Source organism: Myotis myotis, unplaced genomic scaffold, assembly GCF_014108235.1.
Source record: "Myotis myotis isolate mMyoMyo1 unplaced genomic scaffold, mMyoMyo1.p scaffold_m19_p_25, whole genome shotgun sequence".
NCBI lineage: Eukaryota > Metazoa > Chordata > Mammalia > Chiroptera > Vespertilionidae > Myotis > Myotis myotis.
This window is the reverse complement of record NW_023416330.1, coordinates 3,443,999-3,457,292: the sequence shown is the minus strand read 5'-3', so window position 1 is coordinate 3,457,292 and position 13,294 is coordinate 3,443,999. Positions and strand designations below refer to the sequence as shown.

The following is a 13,294-nucleotide window of genomic DNA, read 5'->3' as shown; positions in this document are numbered from 1 at the left end:
TTAATTTTTTTTTTATTGATTTCTTACAGAGAGGAAGGGATAGAGAGTGAGAAACATCAATGAGAGAGAAACATCGATCAGCTGCCTCCCGCACACTCCCCACTGGGGATGTGCCTGCAACCAAGGTACATGCCCTTGACCGGAATCGAACCTGAGACCCATGAGTCCGCAGGCCGACGCTCTATCCACTGAACCAAACTGGTCAGGGCTACCCTATGTCTTTTGATTGGGGCATGTAATCCATTTACATTTACAGTTATTATCTATAGGTACTTGTTTGTCACCATTTTTATTCTTTATTCCTGTGCTCCTTCTTCGCTTTCTATTTCTTCTTTTTACAGCAGACCCTTTAGCATTTCTTGCATTGCTGCTTTGGTGGTGAAAAACTCCCTTAGTCTTTTTTTGTCTGTGAAGCTCCTGATTTCACCCTCAATTTTGATTGATAGCCTTGCTGGGTACAGTATTCTTGGATTCAGACCCTTCCTTTGCATGACTTTGTATATTTCATTCCATTCCCTCTTGGCCTGATGTGTTTCTGTTGAGAAATCAGTTGCTAATCTGATGGGGGATCCTTTGTAGGTAACTTTCTGTCTCTCTCTGGCCACTTACTTTGTCATTGGTGTTTGCCAATTTAATTATAATGTGCCTTGGCGTCAGTCTTTTGGGGTTCATTTCGTTTGGGACTCTGTGAGCTTCTTGGACTTGTGTGAGTGTTTTCTTCCCTATATTAGGGAAGTTTTCTGTCATTTCTTCAAACAGGTTTTCTATTCCTTGCTCAGTTTCCTCTCCTTCTAGAACCCCTATTATGTGGATGTTTATTTGTTTTGCGTTGTCCCAAAATTCCCTTAGGCTCTCCTCCTGTTTTTTAAGTTTTTTTTCTAGGTACTGCTCTGCTTGGGTATTTTTTCCTACCTTGTTTTCTAGCTCACTGATGCAGTCCTTTATTTCTTCTAGTCTACTGTTGATGCTTTCTATTGAGTTCTTTATTGCAGCAGTGTCATTTTTCATTTCTTCTTGGTTCTTCTTCATTTCCTCTTGGTTCTTACAAATATTGTTGAATCTGTCTTCCAACCTCTACAGCGACCTTAAGACCATTTCTCTGAATTATTTCTCTGTCATATTGCTTGTCTCCATTTCATTTACGTTCTTTTCTGGTGATTCCTCCTTTTCTTTCGTATGCAGGCTGTTTCTTTGTCTCCCCATGATTGCTCCTCTCCAGTTGTCATGGATATGTAGCTCTCTCTCTCTTGCGTTGACTTAAAGGCACAAAATACAACACAGTGTACAAGGCACTGAACACAAATGTATTCATGATACTAATAACCCCAAATAAAGGTGACCACCAGAGAAAAGAGAATTAGGGGATTAAAAGAAATAGTGCAAAAATGATATTGAGAAAAGGAAGGAAAGTAAGAGAGAAAAGAAATAGAATAAAAAAGAAGAGGGGAAAACTATTTATATGGGGAGAAAACTCCAATAAAATAATAATCCAAAAAAATGCAAACTACAAACACCTAGAAATGAATGCAAACTACAAACAACAACTAATAACAAGCGAGGAGAGGGAAAAACAGAAGCAAAAAAAGGAGGGACAACCACACAAACAAGAAAAACAAACTAATCAACAATCAAAAAAACAACAATAGGACAGAGAGAAAGAAGGGCAAAACAATAAAACAAAAACATAAAACAAAAAAAAAGGAAGAGAGAAAAAATTTGGATAGTGAAGAAAGAGAAGTGTGTATGGACTTGGAGCAGAGGAGTGGAAATTAGATATATAAGTAGGATGAATTTTTAATGGGGTAAAAAGAAAGAATAGGGAATATCTAAAGCAGAAATAGGGTAAGAGAAACAGGACAACAAAAGGGGAAAAGTGAGAAAGAGAATGTTGGCATAAAGGTAAAGTTGAGATAGAGTAAAATGATGCTAACGGAAAAATGAAAATAGACTGTAGAACACTAATTCCAAAATAAAATAAAATAAAATAAAGAGAAAATAAAATGAAACTTTTAAAAAATGGTAAAATAATAGTAGTAATAATACTGATTAAGAATAAAAACATAATAATTAAAAAGGTAAAATCAAGTGAGAAAAAAAGAAAAAAAAATTTGGGTTCTTTAAGTAAAAGATTAGAAAATAAAAATGTGCAGTAGTGAAGGTCATTCACTTCCTCTACTGTTCCTTTTGGCACGCCTGTTTCCTGTTATGTAGTCAGGACAGTATTGAAGTTCCCTGCATTCCACTGCTTCTCTCTGTCATAAGCCACAATCCTGTTTTCAAGCAGGCAGTATTTGTTTCTCAGCCTGCCTTTAGTTGTATTTATAAAAGAGTCAATTTGTGATTCAACCTCTGGGTGGCAGTATTACTGTATTGACATCTGGGGCTATAACTCCTCTCTGCCCAGTATTTAGATTTTGTTTTCCCTGCCGCACTTAATACTAGGTTGGGGGAATGGACTGCCCCAGAGCTGATTTTCTGATCGTTTCTCCCCACTCTGATTTCCAGGTTCCACAAAAACAACTTTCCCTGTTATGGGTTCACTCAGCGAGATAGACCACCGACTCAGAATTTAAATTTAAGAGCCTTTATTAAGCTGGCCAGCTGACTACAGTTACAGCACCCTGCCGAAGCAGAGGCTGAACTGCAGCACCGACTTCCATGGCCAGTGACTACAGATACAGCACCCTGCCAAAGCAGAGGCTGAACTGCAGCCCAGACTACAGGAGTTACATTTTATTATTAAATTTTGTGGAGGCCCAGAGAAAAATGTGTCTTTCAAATTCTGGGCCCCCCAATATGGAGGAGACTCTCTTTATTTATACTTTTTCCAGTCTTTTGTCTCCCAAATTTGGAATGAGGCTTCTAGGCCTTCTGAGAAAGAAGGCCTGCATGCTGGGAAGGGGCCATGAGACCATATCTCAAGGTCTGGCCTGATGTCAGTACCTTCCTATCTCTGTGTTTTAGGAACAAGCAGCACAGCATGACCTGTCTGGCCAAAGCGCCAGATATGCAGCCTAGCACATTCCCCATTGGTTTTATGTACGTGAGTCAAATCATTGACTCTTTTGGGTCATTGTTGGGGAAGGGGTTATATTGACCCCTGAGGACTAAAAGCTTGATAGAATTAATTCTTTGCCAAATAAAGTCAGTGGGCCTGTTTATAAGATAAGGGCCAGGAGTAATCTTCAGAGGGTCCGAAGAGTCCTGGGCTTACTATTTTGCCTGAGCTGTCTTAAGCCGGGTGTGATGAAGCCACATCAGGATCCCGTCGACCTTGACTACTGTGGGAGTGGTCCTTTCCAGGTAGGAGTCAGTCCTTGGGTGGAAAATTTCTTTACCCAAACAGAGTCACCAGGTTGGAAGGGATGAACCGGATACAGGCAGATCATCTCAGACGTGCTTCTGGTCTGCTTTCTGGGTAGACTGTAAAGCCTGAAAGAACTTGAGTAAAGATTAGTTGTGGATTTCAGCTTTTCTAGATTGAGTTTCTGTGTAAGCTGGTGAGATGGGTAGTTCAGGGTTTGAAGAGTCACAAGAATCTGTAGAGGCCCCATTGGTTTTAGGGCAGCCTCCCGGGCTCTTTCGTCTGCAGCCTAGTTCCCTCTTGCTTCTGGGGAGTCAGTGCCAGTTGGCCCATCGTCCTTGCTCTGCTCATGTCTGTCTAACTGCCTCCTATATTACCTTAAGGATCCTGGCTCTGACTTCTTTCAGGGAAAATGGGCGTTGAATTCTCTTCTGTAGCTGCTTCGTGCTGAGGAGGGACAGAAGTTTCTCTCAGAGCCAAGAGATCCTTGCTATCTGTCAGAGGGACGATGAGGCCTGGGCACAGAAGGAGGTGGGCTTGTGACCTGGCAGAGACAAACTGTAACAAATGGTCTGGTGGGAGGGAAAGAAAACATTTCAGTTTTAATAACCTCCATTGAAATAGAGTTTTTCTCCTTAAAATTATCCCTCTGTTTATTAAAATACTAATTTATTTACTGTATTCAATTTGGCCTGATTGTTTGCATAAACACAACAAGAATGGTAACTGACTACCTTTACTGGAATTTCATGATTGAATCTTAATGTGCCCCATAGGGCCAGGAAGCCAAGCCATCCAGCTGCCATCAGGCCTGCCTGCAGTATCTGCTGCCCATTGTCCTTGCTTTAAGGCCCATCTTAGTAGCCTTCCTACTCGTCGCGGCCCAGAGTGTGTGGGGGTTCCTTGCTCCCCTTCTACTCTGACCAACCGCCAGTGATGGTAGGGCATGGGCCTGACGCTCCATCGCCAGCTATTTTTAGGGCTGCCAAGCAAGATACCAGGCTTTCTCTGTGGCACTCTTATTGGCTTCAAGTCTTCAGAGCTCAGACAGGGCTCTTTAAAACATGATACTCCAGTCAAAGTTTTCGGTCAATAAAACCACTATTGGAAACCAGTCTTATTGAATTTATGCCAAGAAATGTATTGCCATGACTTATTTAGCATTGCCAAATTTTGGAGGAATTACATAAGGAGAAAAAGCCACTGACCTGCCTTAAGATCTTCTGATTTTCCTTACTAGTTCTTTAATGGACTCTCCAGAGTTATAACGAAACAGTAACTGTTAGATTTCTTTTATTATTCCCCCCTAAGTACTTTGGCATAACTATTTACCCTCTGTTTAGGAGGCAGAATATAAATTATTTACTCTTTCTGGCTTACTGGCCTGTACCATTTGATTAATTTCCTTTCAACATTTCTCTTGTCTTTCTTATCACATACACAACCTTTCTAAATTTTATACTTTTAAATTAGCCTTTAAACCTTCTTTCTATGTCCTTTAAAAATGCATAACCATGCCTCAGACCTTCTACTCAGTAATTCCTTATTCCCAGAAACCTCAATCCTTTAATGATTACTATAAAGTAAATAGCCAGTATTTCTTAGATTACTAAGAGCAGGTGCTTCCTTCCCTATGCAATTTCAAGTATACTGTATCAGTCTAATTTAGTCTTGGAAGGGTTAAAGAGAACAAAACGGGGCAGAGGAAAACTTACTGTGCTTCCAGCATAGTTCAGATAAGTAAAAATCAACATAACTTCTGGTCTGCTTTCCCTGCCAATGGCCCCCCCTTTTTTCTGCATTAACCATTTACTCTGTCCTTAGCTGCTCTCCTTCCTAGATTTTTTCTTCTTTACTCTAAGTCCCAGAGGCTCAAATCCTTCTCCTTCTTTACTACTTTTGACCTATCTGACTCCAGCCTAAGGCTCCTCCATCTCAGCAGGCTGAGAGCCTACTACCCTGTCTAGTGAATCCTACCACCACTACCCTATCTCACACCTGCTCTGGAGCAGTTTTCAGCTCTCCTTCCTCCCCCAGTTAGAGCGGATGCTGTCCCCAACAGAGACCTACTGTAAATCTATCAGGAAGGGGAGGCAGATCGCAGGTCTTGGGACCACATGATAAAAATCCAGCAGTCCCTCTCCCTCATCCTACACAGGCTATGAGAAAAATGTACTACCTTTAAATTAACCCTAGACTTCTAAAATTTTAACCTAACAGCAAAATTATACATCAGAGAAAAGCAATTAAAAGTTCTCTACTGTCTTTCCCTTAAAGGAGGGTTTGCCCTATCTTTAATAAACAAACAACAGAAAGAGATAACAAATACTCTCATGTGTACAGCCAGACAGCACAAAGTAGCTTTCGCTTCACACAGACTCTCACACTTACATTCATACACCAGACAGTCTGAGTTTTTTTTGACTTCTACCAAATGTTTACTCACAGTTTAAGCAATCTAACCAATTCCTGACTAATTGCCTAAGGGAGCTCTATGGCTTCCTGGGAGGTGATCAAGCTCCCCTTCCACTCACTTGGAGTGGTCCTGATTGATAGGGGGTCGATGAAGACGACTGACCCTGACCCATTTTGACAAAGACAAAGACAACAAACACCAGACAGACAAATCCAGTGCAGCCTAAAGCCACACAAACCAGGGACCCCGGCCACTGTCGTGGCCGCGGGTCAGGACCAGGAGTACTGCTGCGTCCAGCCCTCCGTATAGGTCCTTCTGTGGGACATCCCAATTCCAGTTTAACGACCGGTCTTCCTTACCTCTCTCGAGAGTCCAGGTGGCTCGGTTTCCAAATTGAAAGTTTTGGGTGGAGTCTCCTCCGCCTCCCTGGGACCCGGGATGGAGACTGGAGGCCTCCTTGGTAGTCGTTCCCCACAGGGATGTGGGGTATCTTGCGTGCCCAGCGATAAATGGGGGAGAGCCTCCTGCCTTAAATAGGGGGTCCCTCTCACTCCTGCCGGGCGAGAGCCTCCTGCTCTAAATAGGGGTCCTTCTCACCCCTGCTGGGAATCTCGCTGGGGCCTCCAAATGTTATGGGTTCACTCAGCAAGATAGACCACCGACTCAGAATTTAAATTTAAGAGCCTTTATTAAGCTGGCCAGCTGACTGCAGTTACAGCCCCCTGCCGAAGCAGAGGCTGAACTGCAGCGCCGACTTCCATGGCCAGCGACTACAGATACAGCACCCTGCCAAAGCAGAGGCTGAACTGCAGCCCAGACTACAGGAGTTACATTTTATTATTAAACTAGAGGCCCGGTGCACAAAAATTTGTGCACTCGGGGGGGGGGGTTCCTTCGGGAGATAACGACCTGCTGGCTTAGGCCTGCTCCAGGGTGGCAGAGGGCAGGTCTAATCCCTAGGTGCAACCCCTGGTCGGGCTCAAAGCAGGGCCGATTGGGGAATTGGGGCGCAGCCCCCTGTCATGCACAGAGCAGGGCGGATTGGGAGGTTGCAATGCAACCCTCAGTCACGCTCAGGGTAGGGCCGATTGGGTGGTTGGGGCACCGCCCCCTGTCACACTCAAGGCAGGGTCGATGGGGAGGTTGTGGTGCCACCCCCAGTCACGCACAGAACAGGGCCAATCAAGGGGTTGGGGCGCTGCCCCCTGTCATGCACAGAGCAGGGCCGATCAAGGGGTTGGGGAGCTCCCCCCTGTCATGCACAGAGCAGGGCGGATCAGGGGGTTGGGGCGCCGCCCTCTATCACCCACAGAGCAGGGCCGATCAGGTTGTTGGGGCGCCGCCACTCTCACACTCAGGGCAGGGCCAATGGGGAGGTTATGGCTCTACCCTGTCACACACAGAGCAGGGCCCGTGGGGTGGGGGGGTTGGGGAGCAGCACCCTGTCACACACAGAGCTGCAGGGCGATCAGGAGGTTGGGGAGCTCCTCCCAGGCACAGAGCAGGGCCGATCAGGGGGTTGGGGCGCCTTCCCCTGTCAGGAACAGAGCAGGGCCGATAGAGAGGTTGTGGCCCTGCCCCCTGTCACACACAGAGCCACAGGGCGATCAGGGGGTTTGAGCGCTGCCCCCTGTCATGCTGATCCCGGTGCCGGGAGACCTCGCGGCTCTGCTGATCCCGGTGCTGGGAGGCATATTACCCTTTTACTATATAGAATAGAGGCCTGGTACATGGGTGGGGGCCGGCTGGTTTGCCCTGAAGAGTGTCCCGGATCAGGGTGGGGGTCCCCACTGGGGTGCCTGGCCACCTGGGTGAGGGGATGATGGCTGTTTGCAGCTGGCCACACCCCCTTCAGGGTGGGGGTCCCCACTGGGGTGCCTGGCCAGTCTAGGTGAGATGCTGAGGGCTGTTTTCAGGCTGGGACTGAAGCTCCCAACCACTCCTTTTTTTCTTTTTTCTTTTTTTATTCTGAGCCAGCTTTAGCTCTGAGGCTCCAGCTCTTAGGCCTCCGCTCCTGAGAGCAGGTATCTGGTTTGTTTAGGTTCTACACTCGAAACTCTGTATCAACTCCAGGTCTGAGATCCCGGCTCGCTGAAAGCTGGTTTCTGGGGTTTTGTTTAGCTTCTGTTTTTGTAACTATGTTTCAAACTGCCAGCTCAGAGGCCTACAGCGGCAGGCGGGGAACGTTGGAGTCCTCCGTCACTGAAGCAAGCAAGCCTCATGTTAGTTTCAAGCTGCCTGGCTGCCAGCCGCCATCTTGGCTGACAGTTAATTTGCATATCGCCCTGATTAGCCAATGGGAAGGGTAGCGGTTGTACGCCAGTTACCATGTTTCTCTTTTATTAGATAGGATTTTGTGGAGCCCCAGAGAAAAATGTTTCTTTCAAATTCCGGGCCCCCCAATATGGAGGAAACTCTCTTTATACTTTTTCCAGTCTTTTGTCTCCCAAATTTGGAATGAGACTTCCGGGCCTTCTGAGAAAGAAGGCCTGCATGCTGGGAAGGGGCCATGAGACCATATCTCAAGGTCTGGCCTGATGTCAGTACCTTCCTATCTCTGTGTTTTAGGAACAGACAGCACAGCATGACTCGTCTGGCCAAAGCGCCAGATATGCAGCCCAGCACATCCTTTGCAGTCTCTGAGAATGTTTTTAATTGGGAGAGCATATGTACTGGTCCTAGTAATCAAAAGCAAGGATTTATAGGGAAAAAAGAGCCAGAGTAAGCGCGCGGACTCGTGACTTCTCCACTCACCCCCCCTCACCCCCCCCCCCCCCCCGCACTGCGTGCAACTCTGTGCACGTCTCTGCACATGTCTTTTTCCCCTGGCACAGCGCAGCTGGTATACTAGTAGAGCTTCAGGCTTCCTTTCTGTGACTATCCCAGCAATGGGTTGATTTCTAGAGTTCCCTTCTGCCAGCAGCCCCGTGGACCCCCTTCCACATTCATGGACTACGCTGACCCCAGTGGCCGCGGATTTTGTGGGGCACAGACTTCCTCTGAACCTCTAGATCCCACTGTACATGTTTCTCCCTCCAGCCTGGATCGCAGACATCACCTTTCTCTAGTCTAGGTGAAGTCTGACCTTTCCATGAGAAGGTGCAGGGCTCGTCCGCTCCGTGCTGCTTGAACCCAGTGTTTGTGGGTTTGCAGCTGGTCCCTGGGTGGTTGTAGGGTCCCAGGAGGTACCCGAGTCTTCCCAGTTGAAGGAAAGGCTGGGCTTCCCATCACAGCCACTCACCCCTTCAAGATGGCGCAGCCTCTGCGGCAGAGCCAGTCACTCCGGGAGAGATTTCAGCAGCAGTAGAGGCTGCCCAGTCAGGGGAGCCCGGTCAGGCTGTCCCCAACAGTTCCTGGGAATATAGCTGTCTCTCACTCACAAATAGACACTCCCCGCACGTCCACACACTCTCTTTTCATTCTCTCACTCACACACTATCTTGCAGCCTGCCTTCCCGTACGCAGCCATCTTCCGCATTCCCCTCATGAACTTTTCTGTGTCTCATTTTTAAAAATTAAAGTTATTAGGGTAACATTGGTTAATAAGATTATATAAGTTTCAGATGTACAATTCTATAGTACATCATCTGTATATAGTACTGTGTGCTAACCACCCAAGGTCTAGTCTCCTGTATCCATATATTTGACTCCCTTTACTCTTTTCCTCCTCCCACCTCTTTTCCTCCTGTCTAGATCTATGTTTGTTTGTTCATTTGTTGTTTTTTGTTTTTGTTTTTTTGTTGTTCATTTGTTTTTTTTTGTTTTTGTTTTTTTGTTGTTAATCCTCACTCGATATTTTTCTATTGATTTTTAGAGAGAGTGAAGAGGGGGAGAAAGAGAGAGAAACATCAATGTGAGAGAGACACATGGATTGGTTACCTCCAGCAAGTGCCCTGACCAGGCCAAGCCTACAACCCAGGTATGTGCCCTTGACCAGGAATCAAACCCACTGCCCTTCAGTCTGAGGGCCAGCACTCTAACCACTGAGCAAATCAGCTAGGGCCATCCTTTTGAGGAACATCTTGATTGCTCCCAAGTCTTGGCAATTATGAGTAAAGCTGCTATAAATATTTGTGTGCAGGTTTTTGTGTGAGTTTTGGTAGTTTCAAGGAGTTGGTTCATTTCATCTTAAGTTATACTTGTAGGCATAGAACTGTTTCTGTAACCAGACAATCAATGGGTCCTTGCTGCCTGTCACTACTTGAGCCAATTAAGCAGAGACAGGGTTGCATCATATATGAGCATTTATTCCAATGCTGCTGGCAGTATGGGAGAGCAGCAGGTCATCCATGAAAATCTGCTCTGCACCTCCCATAAGCCAGCTGCTTGTATAGGATAGACAAGGGTTACATGGGGAAGTAGGGATTACAGGCATGGGGAAGTAAGAGACTGGGGTGGGACTCTATTGTTTGGGCACCAAGGTTGTTAACCTTTCCATGATAATAGGCAGTTCTTGAATGAGAATAGTTCCAAGGTCGACTCCCCAAGGTCCTGGGGGCATACAATTCCCAGCCAGGTAAAAATGTTCTTTCTGTAACCAACACAAGGCAGTCATGGTTAACAGAGCATGATTAGCATCCTATATAATAAAAGGCTAATATGCAAATAGACTGAACGGCGGAACAACTGAACAACCGGTTGCTATGATGTGTGCTGACCACCAGGGGGCGTGTGCGGAACATGGCAGGTGTTGGCCGTGGCGGGATGGTAGAGCAGGTGAGTGGGAGCACCAGACCAAGGCAGGTCACCCGTCACTGTCATTGGGGCGAGCCTCTGGGGGTTACTGAAAATTCTTTGCTCCTGTGTACCGTGGTCCTGGCCAGCGCTTGCACCTGCTGCTGGTGCCGGCCCCACTTGCACCCACAGCCAGCACCAGAGCCGCCGCTTGCACCCACTGCGGGTGCCCGGCGCCAGTCCAAACCACTCGGCGCCATCAGCAGGTGTAAGTTGCGGCTGCCAGCCCTGGCCGCTCCTGCGAGCTTCTCCACCTCCCCCTGCTCCATGCCCTCAGCAGGTGTGAGTGGGGCCGGCGTTAGCGCGTGGAGCGGCGGGTGGGAGCGGCAGGAACGGGCCTGCCAGCAGACAAGGGGGGGGGAGGGTGTGGAGGATGGACCAAGACCCGCCCCTGTGCCTACCACAGCCTAATTTCTTTATTATACTTTTAATTCATGTGAACATTAGTGATGTTCCGTTCATTTCTGATGTTGGTAAATTGTATCTTCTCCCCCTTCTGGGGAAGGCGGGGTGATGAGTGGGTAGCCTTGTGGTAGGCGGCAGGAACCAGCACCAGGTGTCTGACTGGTAGGGTCAAACCAAAACTGGGTTTTGCAACCTCAGTACTTGGGTTCTGGCTGGAAAATAATTCAGAGTCCAGACCCAAATTGTAAGAGAACATTTATTGGGTAAATTACTGAGGTAGCAAAAGTAATTCCTTGAAGAAATGGGCTTAGGAAACAAGTTGTAGAGGTAAAGGAAGGGCCCTTGGAGTTTGGGAGTGAGGAAGCTAATAATAATATGCCTGGGGCCTGGAGGGGACAGGCCAGGAAAGGGAAAGGCAGGGACGTGCTCCCTGGAGGGAGAGCACACTGAGTCCTCTGTCCGAAGGGTTTTTTGTTTTGTTTTTTAATTTTTTTAAAATATATTTTATTGATTTTTTTTTAACAGAGAGAAAGGGAGAGGGATAGAGAGTTAGAAACATCAATCAGCTGCCTCCTGCACACTCCCTACTGGGGATGTGCCCGCAACCAAGGTACATGCCCTTGACAGGAATCGAACCTGGGACCCTTGAGTCTGCAGGCCGACGCTCTATCCATTGAGCCAAACCAGTCAGGGCCCGAAGGGTTTTAAGGGCAGAGGTTTTAGGGGAGGTCCCAGGGAAAGATCTTAATAGAATATTCAGCAGTTTTCCAGGTGTGTCCTGTCAGGGTTGTGGTCTCCACTGATTGACTGACCTGTTAATTGTTCATTGCTAGGCACCTGGGGCTTTCCATCCTGGTGACCTTCCCCGTATCTGACCCATCATTCTTGCTCTGCTCAGGTCTGTCTGTCTGTCTGTACAGCAGCCTGCCTAGAGATTTGTCAATTTTATTGATCTTTTTAAAGAACCAGCTTTTGGTTTCATTGACTTTTCTCTCCTTTTTATTTTTTCTGTTTTAAATATTATAGGCTTCTGTTTATTTTCTTCTGGTAGCCTTAGGCTTAAATTGGTCTTCTATCTCTGGTTTCCTAAGGTGGAAGCTTAGGTTATTGATTTCAGATCTTGCTTATTTTCTAATATGAGCATTTAATGCTATAAATTTTCCTCTAATTTTTCCTTTTGCTGCATCCCACAAATTTTGATGTTATAGTTTCAGTTCAAAAAATTTTGTTTTCAGTTCAAAATATTTTTAAACTTCTCTTGAGGCTTTAATTTCCAGATATCTGAGGGTTGGGGTTTTTTTTTTTATTTTGTTATTGATTTCTAGTTTAATTTCATTGTGTCTAAGAACATATTTTGTGTGATTTCTAATCTTTTATGCCTGTTAAAGTATGTTTTATGGCCCAGAATGTGGTCAACAGTGGTGAATGTGGGTTAGAGAAGAATGTGTATTTTACTGTTGTTCTGGTGGTAGAGCAAGAGGAAGTGTAAGAGTTCCGTAATCTTCCAATTAAGTCTCAGTCTGTGTCCTTCACAAGGGTTCTCCAAGGTGTAGCTTTTCCTCCTTGCAACCTACTCCCTTTCCTAGCTGCAGTGTTTCCAATCTTCCAATAAGCCAGGGTGGGAAACCTTTTTTCTGCCAAGGGCTATTTGGATATTTATAACATCATCCGCATAATCCACTTAATATAAATTTATGTTGCTATGAATAAAGCTCCTAGATTATGGAATTTGGAGTCCTGCCAGAGTTTGCCTTGGCAGGGCCAGACCAACCATTTTTATGGAGAAGGCTTTGGGCTTGTTTCACAGTGGTTACTCTTTCCCTCTCCTGCCAGATTCACCAGAGGATCTTTCTGGGATCTTCACCTTCACCTTGAGGACCTGGTGGGGTTCCTGGAGATAAAGCCCACAGAAGTGTGCCAGCCCCCAGGACTGCATTCTGGAGTTTCTAACGCTCATGCCAGTTCACACCCAACTCCAGCACAAGTTTATGGCCCCAGCAGCGTTTGCTCCAGGTAAGCAGATCTCAGCTGTATCTCTCCAGGTTTGGGTGGCAGTTTGCCCTGTAACTTTAGTTCTCTGATGGGTCCAAAAGTATCATTAATTTTCAGTTTGTCCAGCTTCTCTTGTTCTAAGGTTAGGATTGGGCTTCTAAGCAAAAGTTACCCCCTTTTTTTATTTAAAAAATTTTAATGTATTTTTAAATTATAGTTGACATACATTATTATATTCATTCTAGGTATACTAGTATAATATAGTGATTATATGTTTATATACCTTATGAAGTGTGGACCAAAAAAAGGGGATTTTATGGGAAGTAACCACACAGGGTGATCTGATCATAAATTCCTAACTGGACAGGTCATGGTGGGAGTAGTCATGTCCCAGGAATATAGTGACTTTAGTAAGGGGTTTATCTTTGCTGTAAGCAAGCCTG

The 13,294-nt window shown here is 45.9% G+C and overlaps 1 protein-coding gene across 2 annotated transcripts in view; it reads left to right on the top strand.

The window, feature by feature from the left end:
• GALNT11 (polypeptide N-acetylgalactosaminyltransferase 11) overlaps positions 1-13,294 on the top strand; it is an 88,096-nt gene that overhangs the window by 13,940 nt on the left and 60,862 nt on the right. For both annotated transcript variants that reach the window (XM_036356143.1, XM_036356141.1), the window contains exon 2: positions 12,693-12,872. The gene's annotated coding sequence lies outside the window, so the exon portion shown is untranslated. The remainder of the gene's footprint in view (positions 1-12,692; positions 12,873-13,294) is intronic.